At 43.7% G+C, this 25,000-nt stretch overlaps 1 pseudogene; it reads right to left on the bottom strand.

The window, feature by feature from the left end:
* The window catches only part of LOC109901720 (protein PTHB1-like), a 117,683-nt pseudogene that overhangs the window by 4,626 nt on the left and 88,057 nt on the right, over positions 1-25,000 (bottom strand).

Here is a 25,000-nt window from a genome sequence, read left to right as displayed (position 1 = left end):
GGACTTGAAAATTACAATCTCCATAAGCCTTTTTAAACCTAAATACACTACATGTTTTTACATTTCCTGCATTGCAAGAAAGTTATCCTGCAAAAGGGGGATCAAATTAAGTTCCTACTTTATGCATATCTATTGGACAGGAAGTCAAAGTAAGAGTCAGGGTCTTGATTGGCTGATAGATAATAAGGATGTAGTGGGTGGGAGACAAGTGGGATGACATCACCCTCTGTGGTTCGAGGCGCATCGATAACATGACAACAGGTCTCACAACAGGTCTTGAACGAAGACACAACATTCTCAATACAGTCTCTCAACGGTCTAAAACACCCCAGTCCTACATTAGTAGAAACCTTTTGCACTATTTGCAATGTCATTTCTCAAAAGTCTCACAACGGTCCTGTGTTCAAAAAAAGAAATTTCACACCATTCGCACAAGTTCTCCCAGCGTCCACAAAATCTCCTGACATTCTCCCAGCATGCCGACAACATCTCTCACCATCTATATCAGAGCAACCCAATCCGCTAGCTGGCCTGCCTGACTCCCCGAATGCCTAGAGCACTGTTGTCAACTCCATCATTAGCAATAGCCGCGTGGGTCTAAACATAACCCATTAGGTAAAGCTGGACAGAAACATTAGGGAAACATTACAACACTAGGCATCACATTCATTCCCAATCAATGGAGCCTGAGCCAGCAAAAATATCACAGAGCAAAGCTGTGTTAAACACAAGGAAAGTGGCAGAATTGATATGGAGTTGCTCACACATCTACTGTAGTAGTAGCTCACTGCTGCCCAGAACACGATCTACTGTAGCAGTAGCTCACTGCTGCCCAGAACACGATCTACTGTAGCAGTAACTCACTGCTGCCCAGAACACGATCTACTGTAGCAGTAGCTCACTGCTGCCCAGAACACGATCTACTGTAGCAGTAGCTCACTGCTGCCCAGAACACGATCTACTGTAGCAGTAGCTCACTGCTGCCCAGAACACGATCTACTGTAGCAGTAGCTCACTGCTGCCCAGAACCCGATCTACTGTAGCAGTAGCTCACTGCTGCCTAAAACATGATCTACTGTAGTAGTAGCTCACTGCTGCCCAGAACACGATCTACTGTCGGAGTAGCTCACTGCTGCCTAAAACATGATCTACTGTAGCAGTAGCTCACTGCTGGCTAAAACACGATCTACTGTAGCAGTAGCTCACTGCTGCCCAGAACACGATCTACTGTAGTAGTAGCTCACTGCTGCCTAAAACATGATCTACTGTAGCAGTAGCTCACTGCTGGCTAAAACACGATCTACTGTAGCAGTAGCTCACTGCTGCCCAGAACACGATCTACTGTAGCAGTAGCTCACTGCTGCCTAAAACCCGATCTACTGTAGCAGACACCATGAGAAAGTTGGTATCTTATTTTTTCCTCCCCAATTTCGTGGGATCCAATTGGTAGTTACAGTCTTGTCTCATCGCTTCAACTCCCATACGGACTCGGGAGAGGCAAAGGTCGAGAGCCGTGCGTCCTCCGAAACACGAACCAACCAAGCCGCACTGCTTCTTGACACAATGCCCACTTAGCCCGGGAAGCCAGCCGCACCAATGTGTCGGAGGGAACACCGTGCACCTGGCGACCGTGTCAGCATGCATGGCACCCGGCCCGCCACAGGAGTTGCTAGTGCGTGATGGGACAAGGACATCCCTGCCGGCCAAACCCTCCCCTAACCCAGACGACGCTGGGCCAATTGTGTGCCGACCCATGGGTCTCCCGGTCGCGGCCGGATGCGACAGAGCCTGGACTCCAACCCATAATCTCTAGTGGCACAGCTAGCACTGCGGTGCAGTGCCTTAGACCACTGTGCCACTCAGGTGGCCGGTATCCTGTTCTATCCCAAAGCGTGGATGCTTCCAGCAACCCCTGGGCTCGCTCTCTGACCCCCACTACACAGGCGATGCTGCTCCTGAGTTTACACATGCTCACACATAGCATAAACACACTTACACTAGGACAAAACACACACTTTATCTCTAAGAGTCTTCACAGATGGGAAGGTGTGTTTGTGTGTGTATGACGTGGGGGTCTGGCATCGAAGGCCTCTCTATTCCCTACTCAGCCCCCATTAATAAAAATACAAGCATAAAACAGACCCAAATTCCCGCTTCCAAATACGCCTGCCCACACACACACACACACACACACACACACACACACACACACACACACACACACACACACACACACACACACACACACACACACACACACACACACACACCCTTTCCAGAAAACTGTCTGCACAAGCGTTTGGCCCCCCCATGCCGAGCAGTGAGCCATGGGTCATATACTTTGGTCACAGCCGTGGAGACACAGTGAGGGGATGAGGAAAACTGTTACAGGGCTTGTAGTATGAGGGGAACAGTCAATGTCTGGCTGTAGAAGACACAGTCGCTGCTCCTGCTTCTGAGTAATAGGAGAGTAATGTCAGCAAAAGGCTAATAATATGGGGCTAATGGAACAAACCTCGTGGCCCTGTATTTGCGGTAGCTGGTAGCTTCTAGATGACAGTAAGGTAATTGAATGGTGAGGTCTGAGGCAGCAGTAGAGGCATGTGAATTGGGATGATGCTAATGGCTAATGGATAATAGCTGTATTGTGTGGCTGCTGACCGGAGACTGACTCGGGAGAGGGGGGGTGGGTAATTGGGTTTGGGCTGAGCCCTCAGAGGAAGTGACCTTATAAACACACAGCCCTCCTCCTCCAGGCCGTGATGGAGGGAATAAGGAAATAAAAGCAGAGACTTTCAGTGATCCACTGTTTAATAAAGTACTGCTTCAGTGAAAGTTGAGAGGACATGTTGGTGACATGTCACAGTAGACCGGGACTGATCATTGAAATGAACCCAGTCTTCCAGGAACACAGTCAGCATCATTCCTTTTTTCATGTATCTGTGTCTCAGCTACCATACACTCTGTTAGCAGTTTTGATTGAACGGGGCCCAATGCCTCTCTGTCTCTAACCTGTGTGTGTGTGTGTGTGTGTGGTATAGGTGGCGTCCCTGTGATCCCAGGTGGGCCGTGGGGGGTTCGGAGGAAAGAAGAGAGGAGACACTCTCTCCCTTTCATCTCCCTTTCATTCAGGCCGCTGAAGAAGAGAAGAGAAGGAGAGCGAGCAGCGACACAGCTCTATCCAAGACACCTTTTGAAGCCTTTCAACTAAACTAGAGGTGCTTCCTGGCTCCCATGCACCCTAACAGAGGGGTTGGTTGGAGTCTAATTACCTTTAAGTCTGCCACAGGTAGAAGGTGTGTGTTTGTGGTTTGTCTACGGTGAAGGAGGGAGGTATAGAGGTGTAAAGTTGATTTGTTCATTTAGCCCCTTCTGCCTTCGCCTGTGTGCTGTGTGTTGTGTGCCGTGTAACCCCACCGTTCTGGAAATTCTCTCTATGAGTTAATATATGTAAATTGGTTTGGATATCCTTCTCTTTCCACCTCTCTCTCACACTCCCTGATGGGTAATGGTTTGGTTGTAAGAGGGACATGCCTGGACAGAGCGCCCACTCTCTCTCTCTCTCTCTCTCTCTCTCTCTCTCTCTCTCTAGGCCCAAACCACACAGTTCCCTCCTCTGAAGATTTCCATTACAAACAAAACTAATTAGGGATTTTTTCCGTTTTCTGTTTTTATGACGTTTGACAGTGGGAGGACAGGGGAGGCAAAGAGAGAGAGAGAGAGAGAGAGAGAGAGAAAGAGAGAGACAGAGAGAGAGAGAGAGAGAGAGAGAGAGAGAGAGAGAGAGAGAGAGAGAGACAGAGAGAGAGAGATACAGAGAGAGAGACACACGCCCCTCAGGTGGGCTATAAAGCCCACAGGACTTTCAGACAGACAGATATCCATTGCCGGCGGTAAACCCCAGGCAGCCCACCCACCCCTGGAGCAGGGTATGATATGGGGGTCTGGTTAGTAGGTTGTTTGGAGCAGATATGATTCAAAAGAGAGGAGAATAATTCAGACTGGAGCAAGACATGAATCAGGTTGCATCACTAAGACAATTACACATTCTTTTTTTAAATGTAAATGTTTGATAAGTTTTCTTGTTTTTCAATCAACCAACAAAACACTTTCCACATTCACAGATGTGGCAGACGTAAATAATATTATGAAATGAAATATAAAACAAAATAAACTCGCAGCAGCACTATCACCGTTCTTATTAGCTATTTCCAGCTTTAGCGTAGACGACGAGCAAATAATTCGTTTTTACAGCACCTTACACAACATATTTCTGCTCATTTCCCTAATCACCCCATTCACTCTGTCCAATTTAAAAAATAGTTCAGTAGTGGAGACCAGTCTATCAAACATGGACTGTCTCTTGTGGAGGTCATAAGTGAGCTTTTCAAGAGGAAGAAAGTCAACAACCTGGTCAATCCACATTATAAATGTAGGAGGGGTATTAGAAGCCCACAATAGAATAATACATTTCTTAGCAAAGTATGTTATAGTCATAAACACATTTTCTCTGTCAGGATCAAGAACAAAGTCCTGCTGGGCATTAAGAAGACAGATACACGGGGTCATATCAAACTGTACATCTAGTATTTTCTGTGCAGCAGTATGTATAGATTTCCATAATCTGGTAATCTCTCTACAACTTCAAAATACATGCATATAGGTTCCACTTTCAAAGGTACATCTTTTACAATCAGGAGACATTTCTGTGTTCATTCTATGGAGTCTCATTGGGGTGTAATACAATTTGCACAAAAATGTGCAATTAGATTCTTTCATTTTGACATTAGTAGAGGAGCAGTATACCCTGTCGCAAACCTCCGCCCATAACTCATCACTGATAGTCAGACAAAGGTCCTTTACCCAGATTATTTTCAAAGGAGTAAAGGAGGAGCCTCCTTTCTCAGAAAGATTGAGCCTTTGATGGATTGTGGTGTAGCAGGAAGGGTCTCAACTTCATTCAGCTATAAACCTCCCCTTGGAAGTAAATGATGAGGAAACGACGTGTCTAATTTGAAGATATACATAAAAAAAATGGATCTTGGCCAAATGAATTCACTGCAGAGCTCTTGAAAGGATTTCAGTATAGTGGCTTGCTGATGAAACAGGTCTGAAAAGGTCCTGATCCCTAGAGGATGCCAAAGATTAAAGTATAACTTAGGGCTTTTGGCAAGTCTGGGTTGCATACTATAGGCGAGTGAGAACATATTTGGGAGGAAATGCCAAGGTATTTCTTACAGTCCCTCCATGCTAGTAGGGTGCTGTAAATCACTTCCAAGGTTTTAGCTATGTTGCCCACTTCACTAAAGTTATTAATGAATATAATTGAGGGGCAATGAACCACAGGATTGGGCTTCTATCTGAATCCACATTGAGTCTTGTCTGTTTGTGATCCATGTTAGCATGTTGCAGATTTGGGCAGACCAGTAGTACAATTGAAGGGAGTGAAGGGCAAGACCACCCTTAGATTCAGTTTTCGATAGAGTGGAGAACTTGATCCTAGGTTTTTTATTGCCCCATATAAATTTGGTGATGCTTTGGTTAGTTGTTTTGAAAAAGGAAACTGGAGTTTGGAGATCGTTCTTGATTCGATCCAGGAGTGGGAGATAATTTTCCTTGAAAAGGATTCAGATCTGGTGTTACAAAGATCCCAATGTATTGAAACCTTTGTATCTTCCATTGGAACGGACAGAGTGTCTTAATTGAGCTGTTGAGTGTAATATTGAGAGAGCAAACAATGTATTTGTTCAAATGTATCTTATATTGCCATCCTGAGCAATTGTGTCTAAAACAGGAGGGATTTCTCAGGGTTGGATATGTAGAGCAAGACATCATCCGCGTAGAGCGAAATCTTGTGCTGCAGGCCACCTGCAGAAACCCCCATAATACTTGGATTGCTCCTTATCAACTCTGCCAAAGGTTCCGCCCCAACAATTAGAGCAGGGGGACAGCGGGCATCCTTGTCTTGTGCCACGTCCCAAAGGGAATCTGCCATAGGGTTTTGGCGAGCAATTTGGTAATTATTTTGTAGTGGAAATCCAACAAGCTTATGGGCCGGAAGGACGAGCAGGATAGTGTGTCCTTGTCTTTTTTGAGCAACACTGTAATGTGGGCTGTGTGCATAGAGTCTGGGAGAACTCCGTTTTTGCAAAAATCATCCAGCATTGTCATGAAAATAGGGCTGAGCTGGGGCCAAAAAGATTTGTAGAACTCTCTGGGAAATCCGTCTGGGCCTGGGGACTTATTAGATGGCATGGAGATAATTTCCTCCAGGACCTCCTCAGGAGTGAAGGGGGAGTTGAGATCTCCTTGGTCGGTCTCTGATAGTTTTGGTAGCGAGATTCTCTTCAGGAAGGAATTGTGTTCTGCATTCGTATATTTTCTCTCAGAAGTATATAGTTTGCAGTAAAAATCATGAAAAGTTACATGTATCTTATTTGGACATGACTACTCTTTTTGTTGAATTGGTAAGCAAGCAATCTACTAGGGCTATTGCTATACTCATGGTATTTCTGTTCAGTAAAGATTTATTTTTTATCTCCCGAGTATAGTCCAAGTTCAGTTTGGCTTTGGCTGGTTTAAGACTCCAGGAGGCGCTGTCTGGGGATTGTTTATGTACTTTTTCACAGTGTTCCAGCTCCCTCTCAAGATCTAGCCTGTGTGCTTCCATTGCTTTTTTCTTAGAGGAAGCATATGCAATTAAATGACCTCAGTGTGGCTTTGGCAGCGTCCCACATTGTGGCCGGAGAAACAGGAGAGTCTTTGTTGTCTTGTGTGTAGTTGTCTATCCATGTAGTTACCAATGTATGGAACGCTTCGTTTGATAACATGGAGGTGTTGAATTTCCAGCTCTTTGACCTCGGATGTTTTTGCAGAGGTCAAAGCGGAGGTGGACAAAGGCGTGATCTGAAAGTGCTATGGGTCCGATTGTACACGTGGCAGAATTTATGGAAATCTTTGGGATAAAAATGTAATCAATATGAGAGTAGGTGTTATGGACATTAGAGTAGTATGTATAGTCCATAGATGAGCTATTAGTCTCTCTCCAGATATCTAGCAGTCCCATCTCTTTAGTAAGAGAGTTCAACATCTTTGCAGATCTATGGTTTGTGGTGGGGACTTGAGATGATTTGTCTAGGGTTTGGTTAAGGGTACAATTAAAATCTCCAGCCAGCACTCAAAAGGAAACACAATGCTCATTGAACAGGGTTATGATCTTTGACATGAAAGCAGGAGTATCTGTGTTAGGAGCGTATATATTTAAGATAGTAATTGGTTGACCATACAGTTACCCAGTTATCAAAATAAATCTCCCCTCCGGATCAGATATGTTTTTGTCAATTATGAATGGAAAATTTTTATGGATAAGTATGGCTGTGCCTCTACTGTTTGATTTGAAAGATGAGAAATACACCTGTCCCCACCCAAGCTCTGCGGAGTTTGGCATGTTCGGCATCACAGAGGTGTGTCTCTTGTAATAGCGCATGCCTATTATGCCTGCTTTTTCCTTTTTTAGAGCACATAGTATCTTTTTCCATTTTATTGTCTGACCTAGACCATGGCAGTTCCATATCAGTAGATTTAAGGTGCTAGTCAACGTCATCGAACAGTAATCGAACTTTAGTGCAAGACATCTCTGGGTATTGGTGGATAATAGTTACAGCTGCAATCACATATAATTAAAATAAACAGTGTACAGAAAATGAATCTCTGAACATCCCAGCCGAGATCCCAAACAACTCAACATATTCCGTTGGATCTATTAACCCCACGCTCAGTCTCAATTCTGTTTTCCCGAAAAACGGAAACAGCTAGCAACACACAGCGTTAAACCACTGCAATGGTGTTGATTTTCGTCGCCTGTAGGACTCGTTCCTTGTCGGTGAACCTCAGGAACGTATGGTGATTGGGCGCGGTGGTTGTCTGGCTGCTGGTGGGGGCCTCAGTGCTCGGTGAGCACTCTCGAGTTCTATGGGCCTGTTGTTGGATAGGTGTAGCCATTCTGGAAGTTTGTCTTGCAGGTAGCGGATCAGTGGCATGTTTCCATCTTCTTTTTCGGACAGATTTAATAGAACACAATTATTTCTTCGCCCCCTTTTTTCCAGGTCCTCTGTTTTCTCTTCCAGATTATCTGTTTTATTTTTTAGAAGATGCTTTTGTTTCCATGGCGTCTGTCAATAAGTTTTCCACGGATAGGATTCACCCCTCTGCCTCATCCAGGCGCTCGCGTTGATGGTAATCTTGTTGTTGATGTCAGGCAAATTATTTTACAGGGTTGTCACCTTGCCCCCCGATCGCACTGAGCTGAGAGTTAATGTAATCTAATTTGATGTTGAGTTCTGTTCGTTGGGATCTCAGCTCAGAAAGGATGTATTTGACACGCTTTTCCCGCAGCTATTACTCGAGTCCGGGTAAAATTTCAAATGTAATGTCGCCTTTTGTAGCCGCCATTACTTTTTGACTAAAGCTAATGGAGTTTTAACTTGAAGTGGAGGTAAGATTAAGAATTGAAAACTACTTGTGTGGCGCTCTTAGTTCATGTGGCCATCTCGTTCAAGGGTCACGTGATCCCCATCCGACAATTACACTTTCAAAGACAATTGGCTGTCATCATGTAGGCTATCCACTATTCAAGTAGGACTATGAATCCAAATGTAAAAAATCAAATACATCCTGTGGCTATCTCTATTCTGTTTATTTTTATAAATAATAAAACTCCCTAGTCCTTGGCGATGACAAGCAAGCTCATAACATGATACAGTCACCACCATTTTTGAAAATATGAAGAGTGGTACTCAGTGATGTTTTGTTGTGTATTCGATTTCCCCCCAAATTAACACTTAGTATTCAGGAGAAAACATGTATTTCTTTGCCACGTTTTTTTGTAGTTTTACTTTAGTGCCTTACTACAAGTTGAAGTAGTAAATGATCTGCTGCTGTCCTCTGACTGTGGTCATGTCTTTATTCTTGTCCTCTTAGATTTAACTGCTGCTGCCTTTGGTACTATTGATCTTGCTATCCTCATTAAGATGTTAGATGACTTGGTTGGTCTACGAGGACAGATTCTTAACAGGCAAAAATATTATACTTTTCCGAGCGGTATCAATTTGTTCAGCTGGGGGATAATTAATTGGAAAGTTCCAAGGTTGGATTTGGCGTTCCTCAAGGTTTTGTGCTAGGACCCTTTTTATTTTCACTGCACATGCTAACCCTGGGTAATGTCATCTGTAAGCACAACATGCATATTCATTGCTATGCTGATGACACTCAGTTGTATTTATCAGTTAAACAAGACGATATGTTTCAGTCAGCCCGCCTTGAGAAATGCATCACAGATGTTAACTTCTTAAGGTAAAGGGAGCAGCATTTTCACTTTTGGATAAATAGTGTGCCACGTCCCTAATACTTATTTTCCACCATAATTTGCAAATAAATTCATAAAAAATCCTACATTGTGATTTTCTGGATTTTGTTTTCTCATTTTGTCTGTCATAGTTGAAGTGTACCAATGATGAAAATTACAGGCCTCTCTCATCTTTTTAAGTGGGAGAACTTGCACAATTGGTGGCTGACTAAACACTTTTTTGCCCTACTGCATATGGACGGAATTAATCGAACAAAAGGACCATTTGTGATGTTTATGGGACATATTGGAGTGCCAACAAAATAAGCTCGTCTAAGGTAAGGCATGATTTATATTTTATTTCTGCGTTTTGTGTAGCGCCTGCAGGGTTGAAATATGCTACTCTCTTTGTTTACTGTTTGTGCTATCATCAGATAATAGCTTCTTATGCTTTTGCCAAAAAGCCTTTTTAAAATCTGATATGTTGGCTGGATTCACATGGAGTGTAGATTTAATTTAGTATCTTACAGTGTAATTTAATGAAAGTTAGATTTTTATATAATTTTATTTGAATTTGCCGCGCTGCATTTTCCCTGGCTTTTGGCCAAGTGAGACGCTAGCGTCCCCTATCCTAGAGAGGTTAAACACGGGATGAAAAACAAACTTCTTGCATTTTAACTCTGATAAGACAGAAATTATGCTAATTGGCCACAAGAAACTATCAAATAAAGTATCAGACCTCAATGTTAACATTGATGGTTGCCCCATCACACCAAACATGGTTGTTAAAAACCTTTATGTTACCTTTGACCCCGGCCTAACTCTTGACAACCACATAAAAAGAATATCCAGAACAGCATACTTTCATCTCAGGAACATTTACAGGAATAGACACTTCATCTCTCAACCAGACGACAAGATGCATTTGTTTCATCTAATAGATTAGACTATTGTAATGCCCTCCTTTCCTGCTGCTCAGACTCTACTATTAAAAGCGTACAACTTGTACAGAATATTACAGCTCTCATTTTAACCAACACAAGAAGGCACAAAGTTGTATCTGCAATACCCTGGCTGCCTGTAAAGTATCGGTCTGATTTTAAAATCTTACTCTTCACTTTTAAAGCACTGCATGCCTTTCCCCCTGTTATCTGACAGACATGCTTGTTCCATACAACCCATTGATGTCACTTCGCTCTCAAGGAGCATGTCTGTTTGTACCTAGATGGAGAACCAAGGCAGGGGGGCGGAGAGTTCCCTATTAAAGCCCCTCAGTTATGGAACAGCTTGCCCTGTCAGGTAAGATGAGCAGACACCATTTTAGTCGGGCCTTATTTATCCTCTTTACGGCTTCCTGTTCGCTTTCCCTTTTGTCATTTATTGCTTTAATGTAGTGTTTCGCCAATTTAAATGCACTAAATAAAGTTTGATTTGATTCCCATAGAGGCCAGATTGGTTGCACCACAACAGGCATCCTCAATAGAGCCTGACCATCACTCACTTCAGTGTGCCACTCTCCCTAAATGACTCTAGAAAGGGAACAATCCATCTCACTGCTCTTTTGAAAAGGCGTCCGCATGGCTTCTCATCCAAAACGGTTCAGAACAGTTTGTTATGTTTTGGTCTTTGGTCTTCGTAAATGTTTTTTTTCCGGCTGTTCGCACACACACATTTTTTTCTCTCGAGGCAAGACGAAGTCTACGCCAATTTGTCAGTGATTGGTCAACAGTAGGGATTCTTCAATGTGCTTTTTGTCATTCAACAAGACAAATTGTTTTCATGCTAATTTTTTCACATGGGAAATACTGCACCAAACATCTTAGTTAGATGTAAAATTGCGCGACTAAGATCTCCGACAAAAATGTCAAAATTAATTACAGGTTTCTTGAGTTCTTAGAATAATTCAGACTTTTTTGAGGAAGTGTATATTGACTAATGGGTCTCAACATTGACGCTTTTTTCTCGTTTTTCAAGCGAAGGTCTTTTAAGGGAGTATGCAAGCACACTCGTTCGGAACCGAAGCATGCGGAAGGCTTAAGTCATATACATGAAAAGCCATCACATGGCCTACCCAATACAACTCTGAATCATGGTGTAACACACTTCACAGAGTCTTACCTCAGTGTGTGTTGAGTGGTGGTCTGTGTGGTATTCTCTCCATTAGGGTTAACAGGGGAAATACACATATATATATATTTTTTTTTTTCCTGTGTTTTTGTTCTGGTTCTTTTAATTGGCTTGTGGAATGGATTTTTAATTGCGCCGCATCCCCTTTGTGTGCACGAGACGGCCATTTGATCTAAGAGGTCTGAATAAATGTATGTTGTTCAATTGTATCTGGGTGTGATCGAGCGTATGGATGTAAATGCATGTGCCCAGAGTATGTGTGTGGGCTTTATGTAGAGGAAGTGTGTGTGTGTGTCTGAGTGTGTAGTGTGTATGCGTGTGTTCTTAACGATCCCCAAGCGTCGCCCGTCTGTGTCTCCCACACCTCCTCAGTGGGGCTCAGCTCATTAGCGGCGACGCCTGGGTGAATTAACCACACAAAAAGGGTCATGGACTGCCGACATAACACACACATCTGCTCACTTCTAACCACTCATGTTTAGTGCTCCTCATAGCCATCCAACTTCATCTTAGAAAAGACAAACATGGATTTGTGCTCAATTCAAACCAGGAGTGTCTAAGTGGAGAAAGAGCCGTGTGTGTAGCAGTCTATCCCTCTCACATCCATCAGCTACAGAAGGAGCTGTCAGTCTGTTGCATTCATTTATTTAATTAAGTCTCTATTTCCTCAACATGGGAATTTAAAACGGAATTCCCTTCTGTCTGTCTACGACTGATGATTGTTTATCTGAGACACACACACACACACACACACACACACACACACACACACACACACACACACACACACACACACACACACACAACAAATTATGTTTGGAAATCAAACAGAAAAAAACGTCCCATTCTGAGGGTGGAAAACACTGTGCCTTTTCCTCCTCAGTTACAGCAGTCAGTCCAACTACAGCTTTAACTCGTTTGATTAAAATACTACTTGGAGCCCCCCCCCAAAAAAAATCTCAACTTTGATAATGACCGGAAAAATTGCAATTACATCCAATCAGGGAGGGAGGGATGGAGGGAGGGAGGAGAGTAGAACCAGATGGAAGAGAGAAAGAAAGACACCGAACAGAGCTTGAGCTCAGTGTGAGCCTAATATGAGAAGAGCATCAGCACGATCTCAACACAGCATAAGAACAGCCCCAGCAGACATGGAACCAGTCATATACTGTACTGTACGAGCTAAAGGAGGGTGAATCACAAGCTAAGGATGAGATTTCCACACACAGGGTCTGAGTTTGTTTGTGTCCATCCCCTGACTGACCTGTCTTGGTCTCGACTTTCTTAGATGGCTGTTTCTTTTTGATGAACTTGGTGGCAGACTCCTGTTGCAGGGGCGGCTCCTCCAGGTCCGCAACAGCCTCCGTGATTGGCTCACAGCCCCCTGAGTTACAGGAAGAAGAGCATGATCAACAGCCCATCACAGAGACGGAATCCTATCATGAGATATACAAAGAGTGAACATTATGCTCTTTCCATAACAGACTGACCAGGTGAATCCAGGTGAAAGCTTTGATCCATTATTTATGTCACTTGTTAAATCCACTTTAATCAGTTTAGATTAATGGGATTATTAAGCCTTGAGACATCAAATCAAATATATTTATAAAAACCTTTTTACATCAGCAGATGTCACAAAGTGCTTATACAGGAACCCAGCCTAAAAAACCCAACAGCAAGCAATGCAGATGTAGACGCACAGTGGCTAGGAAAAACTCCCAAGAAACGCAAGAACCTAGGAATGAACCTAGAGAAGAACTAGGCTCTGAGTGGTGGCCAGGCAGAGACAGGGACAGGTTCGTCACTCCAGTGCCTTGCCGTTCCCCTGGGTCAGACTACACTCAATCATAGGACCTACTGAAGAGATGAGTCTTGTATGTATCTTTCACATGGGTAGGCAGACCATTCCATAAAAATTGAGCTCTATAGGAGAAAGCCTTGCCTCCAGCTGTTCGCTTAGAAATTCTAGGGACAATAAGGAGGCCTGTGTCCTGTGACAGTAGCGTATGTGTAGGCATGTATGGCAGAACCAAATCGGAGAGATAGGTAGGAGCAGGTCCATGTAATGCTTTGTAGGTTAGCAGTAAAACCTTCAAATCAACCCTAGCCTTAACAGGAAGCCAGTGTAGAGATGCTAGCACTGGAGTAATATGATCAAATGTTTTGGTTCTAGTCAAGATTATATCAGACGTAATTAACACAAACTGAAGTTTATTTAGTGCTTTTACTGGTTGGCCGGAGAGTAGAGCATTGCAGTAATCTAATCTAGAAGTGACAAAAGCATGGATTCGTTTTTTTTTTTAGCTTTGTTTTTTTTTTGCCAATTCTTTGGGGGACAAAACATTTCCGATTTTTTCAATCTTACGAAGATGGGAAAAAAGCTGCCATTGAAATATTACTGATAGGTTCATCAATAGAGAGATCCGGATCCAGAGTAACGCTGAGGTCTTCACAGTTTCATTTGAGATGACTGTACAACAACCAAGATTAATTGTCAGATCAAACAGCAGATTTCTTTGTTTCTTGGGAACTAGAATCTATATATTGAATTTAAAATAAAAAATGTGCCGCCATCCACTTCCTTATGTCTGAAACACAGGCTTCCAGGGTAGGCAATTTTAGGGCTTGACCATGTTTCATTGAAATGTAATTGCCGTCCACATAGCAGTAAAAGTTGAAAATTGTTTTACCAAATGACATCACCAAGAGGTAAAATATATAGTGAAAACAATAGTGGTCCTAAAACGGAACCTTGAGGAACACCGAAACGTACCATTGATTTGTCAGAGCATTTGTCAAACCATCCACAGACAAAACTGATATCTTTCCATACACAGATATTCAGATTATTTATTTATTTTTATTTAACTAGACAAGTCAGTTAAGAACAAATTCTTATTTACAATGACGGCCTAGTGGGTTAACTGCCTTGTTTAGGGGCAGAATAACAGATTTTTACCTCGTCAGCTCGGGGATTCGATCTAGCAACCTTTCGGTTACCGGCCCAATGCTCTAACCACTAGGCTACCTGCTGCCCCAAGATTTAAATCAGGCAAGAACTTGTCCGTGTAGACCAAATTTGGTTTTCCAATCTCTCCAAAAGAATGTGGTGATTGATGGTGTCAAGAGGTGTCAAAAGCAGCACTAAGGTCTAGGAGCACGAGGACAGATGCGGAGCCTTGGTCTGACACGATTAAAAGGTCATTTACCACCTCCACGATCACAGTCTCAGTACTATGATGGGGTCTAAAACCAGACTGGTGTGTTTCGTATACATTATTTGTCTTCAGGAAGGCAGTGAGTTCCTGTGCGAAAGATTTTTCTAATATTTCTGAGAGGAATGGGAGATTCGATATAGGCCGACAGTTAAAAAACACTTCTTGGACAAGGTTTGGCTTTTTCAGGAGAGGCTTTATTCCTGCCACTTTTAGTGAGTTTGGTAAACATCCGGAAGAGAGGGAACCGTTTATTTTGTTCAACATAGGAGGGCCAAGCACAGGAAATAGCTCTTTCAGTAGTTTAGCTGGAATAGGGTCCAGTAGGCAGCTGGAAGGTTTAGAGGCCATGCCTATTTTCTTGAATGTGTTGAGAGATACGGGATTAAAAACCTTGAGTGTCTCCAATGATCCAAGGTCCTGGCAGGTCTGTGCAGTCTCAGGACAACTGTGTTTTGGAGAAATATACCACTTCAAAGAGGAGTCTGATAATTGCTTTATAACGATTTTGATCTTGTGTATGTGTGTATTCTGTATGTGTGGATTGTGTGTGTGCCATTCAGAGGGTGAATGGGCAAGACAAAATATTTAAGTGCCATTGAACGGGGTATGGTAGTAGGTGCAGGTGCACCGGTTTGAGTGTGTCAAGAACTGCAACGCTGCTGAGTTTTTCACGCTCAACAGTTTCATGTGTGTATCAAGAATGGTCCACCACCCAAAGGACATCCAGCTAACTTGACACAACTGTGGGAAGCATTGGAGTCAACATGGGCCAGCATCCCTGTGGAACGCTTTCGACACCTTGCAGTCCATACCCTGATGAATTGAGGCTGTTCTGAGGGCAAAAGGGGGTGCAACTCAATATTAGGAAGGTGTTCCTAATGTTTTGTACACTAAATGTACATACACAACTCAAACCTATGTGTCAAATCTTTCTCTGGAGTATCAAGTTAGGATTTGGCCGTAACATGTATCAAATGTGTGATAAAACTGTTCCTCTTTAGCTGCCCTTTTTCAAGTGACAAAGTCTCAGTAATTATCAGATGTGGTTATGTAAGAACTACCAGGGCCTACAAATGTCAATATTATCGTGTGTGTGTGTGTGTGTGTGTGTGTGCAGGTGTTGATGGAATGTGTTTGTATGTATGTGGACATGTAGGTGTTGCCTATGTGTTGTGTGCGCTGGGGGTGTCAGAGTGAGACCCCTTCCAAGAGTATCTATCGCCTCTTCAATACCAAGGATGAACAGGAATTAGGGACCTCCTAGGGTCTATGAATCAGACCCCTTGTCTCTCCTCGCCTCGCCTCGTCTCTCCTCTCCTCCCCGCTCTACCTCCTCCACCTCTCCGTCTATCCCCCAATCCCTAGGGCTTGTTTCATTTTTCATGCCACTTTCATTTTACATCCTCAAAACACACCGTCTGAGCTGGCGGTGGTGTGTACGAACGTGTGTGTGTTAAGTCTGGGTATGTGGTTAAGTGTGCAAGCGTTCATATGTGTGTGTGTTTATTTAAAATGCCCTCTACCTCTTGGCAGATTACCCTAATCCCTGTCTAATATTTATCCTATGCTATAAAGCCAATCTTGTTCTGTTTAGTGAGGCCAATTGGCTAGGATGGCCCATGGGGTTACTCCAAGCTGAAAGGCAACAGGCAGCCTCAGTTTTTTCTCCCTCTTCCTGGCCATGGGCTTGTTTGAAATTGGATACGCCAGACTTTAATTGGGCAGGTGTTTTTCTAAGCTTGTCTTTTTACGCTGTCTTGCAATTTCGGACAGTGGCGGTGTGTGTGTGTGTGAACAAGGGTAGTGTGTGTGTGCAGAGAGAGAGGGGTCGTGTGTGGGGACAAGGGTAGTGTGTGTCTTAACCTCTGCCCAGCCATACATCAACACATGTTAAGGAAAGGGCCCCCACCTCTGGACGCCCTTTAGCCTGAAACGGAGCTCTTTAGCTGGGGAGACAAGCCAGGCAGCCCTCTCTCAGACTGTAGTATGGAGCTGCACACTGTCACATATACTGGGATATGAAAGATGTTTTGGTCTGGGAGACCGGGTTAGTTATGGTTAGTTAGTTATGGTCCAAACCGCTCTACTGTCTGGATGTGGTCAAGTTTGGTCTCCTCCAGTAACACGTGTGATTGTAGTTAGAAGAGCAAATAGATCGGTTAGAACTGCTGGACCGGTTGGTCGTGGTTTAGTTTGGTCTCTGTTCTAAAACGTTTGGTCGTGGTTTAGTTTGGTCTCTGTTCTAAAACGTTTGGTCGTGGTTTAGTTTGGTCTCTGTTCTAAAATGTTTGGTCGTGGTTTAGTTTGGTCTCTGTTCTAAAATGTTTGGTAGCGGTTTAGTTTGGTCTCTGTTCTAAAACGTTTGGTCGTGGTTTAGTTTGGTCTCTGTTCTAAAACGTTTGGTCGTGGTTTAGTTTGGTCTCTGTTCTAAAATGTTTGGTAGCGGTTTAGTTTGGTCTCTGTTCTAAAACATTTGGTAGCGGTCTAGTTTGGTCTCTGTTCTAAATTGTTTGGTCGTGGTTTAGTTTGGTCTCTGTTCTAAAACGTTTCGTAGCGGTTTAGTTTGGTCTCTGTCCTAAATCGTTTGGTCGTGGTTTAGTTTGGTCTCTGTCCTAAATCGTTTGGTCGTGGTTTAGTTTGGTCTCTGTCCTAAATCGTTTGGTCGTGGTTTAGTTTGGTCTCTGTCCTAAATCGTTTGGTCGTGGTTTGGTCTACAGTATATTCAATTCACTGCTGGACCGTTGTTGCTGTTCAATTTCAGTAGACGGTTTTATTTTATGGTTTTATCTACGGAACCATTTGGTTGTGGTCAAAAGAACTAGAGCATGCACCAAACCACCGTTGGTTGTGGTTTGAATGTGTTAGACCGTTGTGTTGTGTAGTGGTTCAGAAGATCATTTGGTTGTGGTTTGGTCTCAAATCTTGCAAATTGTTTGCTTGTGATATGATCTCTAGTAGTCCTTCTTTCTCCCCAGCCCAGAAGGAAGTGCACCTCCTGGTTTTGAAGTCCAAAATCAAACAGCTGTAAATCAAACAGACACCTGATCTACTTTTACAGCCTAACCCCTGTCCCAACCACAAAGTCAACACCAAGGATTTTTTCTCCACTCTTTATGATGTCAACATTGTAAAAGTAAGGAGAGGAGGGAGATCGTTGGAAAAGACGATTAAAGGTTTTATGGTTATACTGTTGGGCAATGAGAGAGATATGGCCACACACACACATTGCCAAATTTGATAATGCGTGCGCGCACACACACACACACACACACACACACACACACACACACACACACACACACACACACACACACACACGTATGCATGCGCACAGAGAAAAAGAGAGTGAGGCAGACGGAGACATACAGAGACAGCGCTCTCTAAATGGGGTTTAGCCTAGGAATTTCTAACCGCTTTAAGTAGTTGAGTATTAAGTAGAGCTTTAGCTAGCAGAGAAGATCCCATTCATTCAGTGATAGTAGCTCTGCTCTCCACTTCAACATCTCTCCCCTCTCTTTAAGTCCTACAGGAATAGATCTCCTAACCACAAGGCATAACTGAAATCCTCCCAAAACAGCTGAGAAAGGAGGCTTCAAACACAAGACAAGATACATCTGTTTCCGCCATCAGAAATGGCTCCCAAAGACAGATTCGGATATAGGAACAAAGGTATTCTCAGTGGACTTGGAACTTGGTGGGGGGGGGTATTTTAGGCCCGAAAAGCTTCCATTTCTAGAGTGTTAATTAGAGATGTTCATAGGAGAGGAGATTCTGGGAGAGAACACACACTTAAATACATGTACAGAATACAGTCAGACACAACAACACCCCCCTATCCCCCATCATGCACGCACACACACACACACACCTCAAAGCCTGCTTGCATAGCCTCCCGTCAACAACCTTGCACCCCAGTAGTACATCACAATCACATTCCCCTGGCATTCACTTTATCACAACATATGGTTTTTCTCCACTGCAAATATATTCAGTGGGGGAACGTTCAAGATCGCCTAACTGTTGCCAAAAACGCCTGGTTCCAGCCGAGTAGCTAATGTATTCAACACATAGCAAGGAGAGGGGAGTTTGACTAGTTTGGAGAGAGAGAGACCACAGCAGAACCCGAAACAGAGCTGAGACAGAGCTGCATTTCCTGACAATATGTAAAAAAAAATAGAAATAAACAATTAGAGTGTCATTTCACCAAATTTGAAACCCTTATTCAAGGCTCCAAAGACCTCTCTGATGAGAGTAGGCTACCTGTCCTGTTGGTGGAGGATGCAGAGAGCTGTGGATTGGCAGCAAACTACATTGCTGCCTGCCATAAGATGAGGGATGGTGTCTGACAGACCAACCAACCTGCACATGTCCTCTATGCCTCTGTTATTGTTCAACATATGGTTATTTTGACCCTTGATTATTGTTGTTACTGTTGTCCCGTTGACACTATTGATTCATATTATAAATCTCCAAAGTAAGCTTTGGCAATATGTGCATTGTTATGTCATGCCTAAAAAGCTAATTGAATTGAGAGAGAGAGAGAGAGAGAGAGAGAGAGAGAGAGAGCGAGAGAGAGAGAGAGAGAGAGAACAAAAGACATGGTGAGAAAAAGAGAAGAGCGAGAGAAGGAGAGAAAGAGCAAAAGAAAAGAGAAAAAGAGGAGAGAGATAAAACAAAAGGAGAGAGAGGAAGATAGAAAGAGAGCAAGAGAGAAAGGGAGAGTGAGAAAGAAAGAGCGAGAGAGAGAGGAGAGAGAAAGATAGGGAGAGAGTGAGAAAGAGCGAGCGAGAGAGGAGAGAGAAAGATAGGGAGAGAGTGAGAAAGAGTGAGAGAGAGCGAGAAAGATGAGAGAGAGAAAGAAAGAGCAAGGGAGAGAGAGTGAGAGAGAGCGATAGAGCATGCATAAGTCTCTGACTAATGTGAAAACATGATGGGGGGTTGGATGTGTTCCCTAAAGGAGGCGTGTTCCTCAGCCTGTGTTTTTCCTGCCCAGTGTAGAGTGGAGACTGGAAGTTCCATATAAAACGTGATAAATCAGGAAGTGGAACTGTGGTGTGTGTGTGTGTGTGTGTGTGTGTGTGTGTGTGTGTGTGTGTGTGTGTGTGTGTGTGTGTGTGTGTGTGTGTGTGTGTGTGTGTGTGTGTGTGTGTGTGTGTGTGGACGCAGAGGTATCAATCTTCTTCTGTAGTGGGAAAGAGAAGATATGTTTAAACACATGCATGCACACACACACTGAAATAGATGTACAGTGAAAACACACAAAACAAGAAGGCCACAACATCTAGTTCATTCTATCATGAACCTCAAGTAGAGAGAACTAAAGCTTTGCTTACTGACACAGACATGGAGAGAGTAAACAAGAAAGACAGAGAAACATAGAGATAAATAGGAGAGAGCAACATTACACCCACAACACCAAACTGTAAAGCAGCCCAACATTTGACCTAATGACAGAGCAAAGCTAACAGTTCTAGGAGTAATGAAAGCCATGTGATAAACAGTACTGACTGAAATGATACCATCAGGTGCTGCTGACAGGGTGTGTGTGTGTGTGTGCACGTGTTCATGCATGTGTATGTGAGAGAGAGAGCAAGGGCCAAGAGCAGCTGTTAAAACCAGAGTCTCAGCAGGCCGCCCAGGTGATGTCATCAGAGCGAGACACAGGGTCGGGTGAGGAGAGGGTGAGGGGTGAGAGGGAGAGATGAGGAGAACGACAGGAGTATGCGTGTGTGTCATAAGAGATAAAATATTCTGTATATCCTTCAGTCACAATTATAAGCACAAATAGGCTATATATCTGGGAGTACTGTACGTTTGTGTCTGTGTACTGTGTGTGTTTTTTCAACTGTCAGTTCCCACGCAGCTTTGGTAGTGGGAAGATCACCCAAAGTCCCATCCATCCACTTTTATACAACGCCTGGAATAGGGTGTACTGCAAGGCCATGAAAAGGGGCTTGTTGTGCGTGTGTGTGTGTGTGTGTGTGTGTGTGTGTGTGTGTGTGTGTGTGTGTGTGTGTGTGTGTGCGCAGTCTCCGGTTGCCGCCGGTGTTGTTGGAAACGTAAACAACTTTTGCGTTTACAGCCGATTGAAAAAGCAACATCTTTGGGGTTTGTAACAAATTACTGTTTACATAAAGAGTGACAGGGCTTTGGTCATACAGGAGTCGCCTGACTCTCTCTGTGTGTGTGTGTGTGTGTGTGTGTGTGTGTGTGTGTGTGTGTGTGTGTGTGTGTGTGTGTGTGTGTGTGTGTGTGTGTGTGTGTGTGTGTGTGTGTGTGTGTGTGTGTGTGTGTGTGTGTGTGTGTGTTTTGGCAGCAGAACAACGGCAAAAGGAGAGAGACCGGACGACATGAATCCCGTCAGCTCAATACTCGACACACACACACACACACACACACACACACACACACACACACACACACACACACACACACACACACTAGAATCCTGCATCAGGTCGGATACACGCCACAAAAAAACAAAAAACATTGAAAATAAATCAAATCAGCTGGCGGGTGGAATGAAAACATTGATCTCACGGATCAGAACAATTATATTGCTGGTCAGAAACTTTTAAAATCCATATAATAAGGCCTACAATTTTTACAAACCCATGAGCTTGTTGTGTTACATTATGTTGCGAATTTCATTCTCTGAGCGGCGAGGCTTCCATCCATGAACGTATTGAGAGAGTGTGGAGCAGGGAACTGTCCATTATTTGTGTGGTGCTGAAACATTCTAATTTTGTCTAAACGCAGAGATTATATTCCCTCCCTCCACATGAGAATAGGCAACGACAAGTTGTCAAGCAGACTTTCTCTGGCTAACCTAGCTCACGTGAAAATGGGTAACGTAGGCCTAACTGGAGAAATAAAAAGGAAGGTTATGATGGGGGAATAGGCTACACCATCGTGGAAACTGGTGCTATGTGAGTGAAATCCCCGGTTTGGAAGGACAACAACCCGGTAGATACACAGCTGGCAAAAAGTGCAAGCAGGTATTTGTTTATGATAATTCAATTAAATATCAGTTAATGCGTTAATTCAGGCTTTTGTTTATTTAGACCATTCGCAGGCCATATAAAGAGTGAACCGGTGCAGCTGGTAATAATGTAAATATGCCTTTAATAGCCTATTAAATAAATGTAGCTTATTTTTGCAGCCTACTGTGCATTCGGAAACTATTCAGACCCCTTCACAGTTTCACATTTTGGTACGTTACAGCCTTATTCTAAAATGAATTAAATTGTTTTTTCGATGTATACACAATACCCAATAATGACAAAACAAAACAATTTTTTTTGCAAATGTCTTAAATATAAAAAACTGAAATATAACATTTACATAAGTATTCAGACCTTTTACTCAGTACTTTATCGAAGCACCTTCGGCAGTGATTACAGCATTGAGTCGTCTGGGAATGACGCTAAAAACTTGGCACACCTGTATTTGGGGAGTTTCTTCCATTCTTCTCTGCAGATCCTCTCAAGCTCTGTCAGGTTGGATGGGAAGCGTCGCTGCACAGCTATTTTCAGGTCTCTCCAGAGACGGGTTCAAGTCCAGGCTCTGGCTGGGCCACTCAAGGACATTCAGAGACTTGTCCCGAAGCCACTCCTGCGTTGTCTTGGCTGTGTGCTTAGTGTCGTTGTCCTGTTGGAAGGTAAACCTTCGCCCCAGTCTGAGGTCCTGAGTGCTCTGAGGCAGGTTTTAATCAAGGATCTCTCTGTATTTTGCTCTGTTCATCTTTTCCTCGATCCTGACAAGTCTTCTAGTCCCTGCCACTGAAAAACATCCCCACAGCATGATGCTGCCACCACCATGCTTCACTGTAGTGATGGTATTGGCCAGGTGATGAGCGGTGCCTGGTTCCCCTTCTTTTTTTTTCACCACAGATGCTTGACATTCAGGCCAAATAGTTCAATCTTGGTTTCATCAGACCAGAAAATCTTGTTTCTCACAGTCTTTTAGGTGCATTTTGGCAAACTCCAAACGGGCTGTCATGTGCCTTTAACTGAGGAGTGGCTTCCGTCTGGCCACTCTACCATAAATACCTTATTGGTTGAATGCTGCAGAGATGGCTGTCCTTCTGGAAGGTTCTCCCATCTCAACAGAGAAACCTTGAAGCACTCTCAGAGTGACCATCAGGTTCGTGTTCACCTTCCTGACCAAGGCTCTTCTCCCCCGATTGCTCAGTTTGGCCAGGTGGCCAGCTCTAGGAAGAGTCTTAGTGGTTCCAAACTTGGTAGAAAATGGTAGAGGCCAGACCCCCCTGAGTGGTGCAGCGGTCTAAGGCACTGCATCGCAGTGTTTGAGGCATCACTACAGATCCACATTCGATTCCGGGCTGTGAAACAGCTGGTTGCGACCGGGAGACTCATGAAGCGGCCCAGTGTCGTCCAGGTTAGGGGAGGGTTTGGCCGATCTTCACCTCTCCCGAGTCCGTACGGGAGTTGTAGCGATGGGACAAGACTGTAACTACCAATTGGATACCACGAAATTGGGGAGAAAAAGGGGTAAAAAGTTTAAAAAATACAATAAAAAAAGACAAGATGAAAAAAGAAAAGTATGAAAAGGTAGAGGCCACTGACATTTTTGGTACCCTTCCTCAGATATGTGCCTCGACACAATCCTGTCTCTGAGCTCTACGGACAATTCCTTTGACTTCATGACTTGGTTTTCGCTCGGACATGCACTGTCAACTGTGGGACCTTATATAGACAGGTGTGTGCCTTTCCAAATCATGTCCAATCAATTGAATTTAACACAGGTGGACTCCAATCAAGTTGAAGAAACATCTCAAGGATGATCAATGGAAACAGGATGCCCCTGAGCTCAATAGAGTCTCATAGCAAAGCATCTGAATACCTATGTAAATCAAATAAAAAACACTTTTTTATTTTTAATACATTTGCAAACATATCTAAACTCCTGGTTTTCGCTTTGTCATTATGGGGTATTGTGTGTAGATTGATGAGGGAAAAAAACAATTGAATCCTTTGTAGAATCAGGCTGCAACGTTACAAAATGTGGAAAAAGCGAGAGGGGTCTGAATACTTTCTGAATGCACTATACAATTGTTTATTTAAGTTTCATTTAAACTATTTGAATATCGAAATGATATTGAATATAAAGATCTTGTTTTGTTATGCCGCCTACAGTCTCTCGTTAGGTAAAACGGCTAATTAGAAGGGTATTATTCTTAAAGAGATTTGAGTCATCAATGTGACGCATCACACTGTGATAACAAAAAGGTAGCCTATGGTTATTAATTCATGGCATGGTTTCCTTTTATACACATGTTGAATAGACAAGCAGACAAATCAATGAATGCAGGGAAGGGGACTAATAGCCTACTACTACGAGTCATGAAAACAACTAGAATAAATGGATCGGCTCTCGGAACAATACGGGTGGGTCACGGATCGGCTCTCGGAACAATAAGGGTGGGTCACGGATCGGCTCTCGGAACAATACGGGTGGGTCACGGATCGGCTCTCGGAACAATACGGGTGGGTCACGGATCGGCTCTCGGAACAATACGGGTGGGTCACGGATCGGCTCTCGGAACAATACGGGTGGGTCACGGATCGGCTCTCGGAACAATACGGGTGGGTCACGGATCGGCTCTCGGAACAATACGGGTGGGTCACGGATCGGCTCTCGGAACAATACGGGTGGGTCACGGATCGGCTCTCGGAACAATATGGGTGGGTCACCAATCGGCTCTCGGAACAATACGGGTGGGTCACGGATCGGCTCTCGGAACAATACTTTACGGGTGGGTCACGGATCGGCTCTCGAAACAATACTTTACGGGTGGGTCACGGATCGGCTCTCGGAACAATACTTTACGGGTGGGTCACGGATCGGCTCTCGGAACAATACTTTATGGGTGGGTCACGGATCGGCTCTCGGGACAATACGGGTGGGTCAGGTCGCGAAAAAATCTGTCCTGATGTCGGATAAGGCTTGGAATTGATGTGGCCGGGGCGGAGCGGGTGTGGCTCCAAAACACTGACCTGTGCAGGACTCTGACACACACACACCCTGGATGGACATCATATAAGGGATACCTCCAGTACCTCCCAAATAAAACACACTATTGCGACTTTTCTGGTTTACTACACACATCCATACTGTAACAGTCCCAAGCTACTGCATAAGCTGCCTAAGTTGTCATAACTAATCAACGACCCTAGCTTCTATGCCACTACCATGACAGTGTTATGTACTGTAAGCCTAATGACAATGTCAAGTTTAACAACATCAAAATAAAAATATAATTTTGTTCAAACGACCATACAACTACATT

Source organism: Oncorhynchus kisutch, linkage group LG13, assembly GCF_002021735.2.
Source record: "Oncorhynchus kisutch isolate 150728-3 linkage group LG13, Okis_V2, whole genome shotgun sequence".
NCBI lineage: Eukaryota > Metazoa > Chordata > Actinopteri > Salmoniformes > Salmonidae > Oncorhynchus > Oncorhynchus kisutch.
The sequence above is the reverse complement of the archived record's forward strand: the minus strand, read 5'-3'. Positions and strand labels throughout refer to the sequence as shown.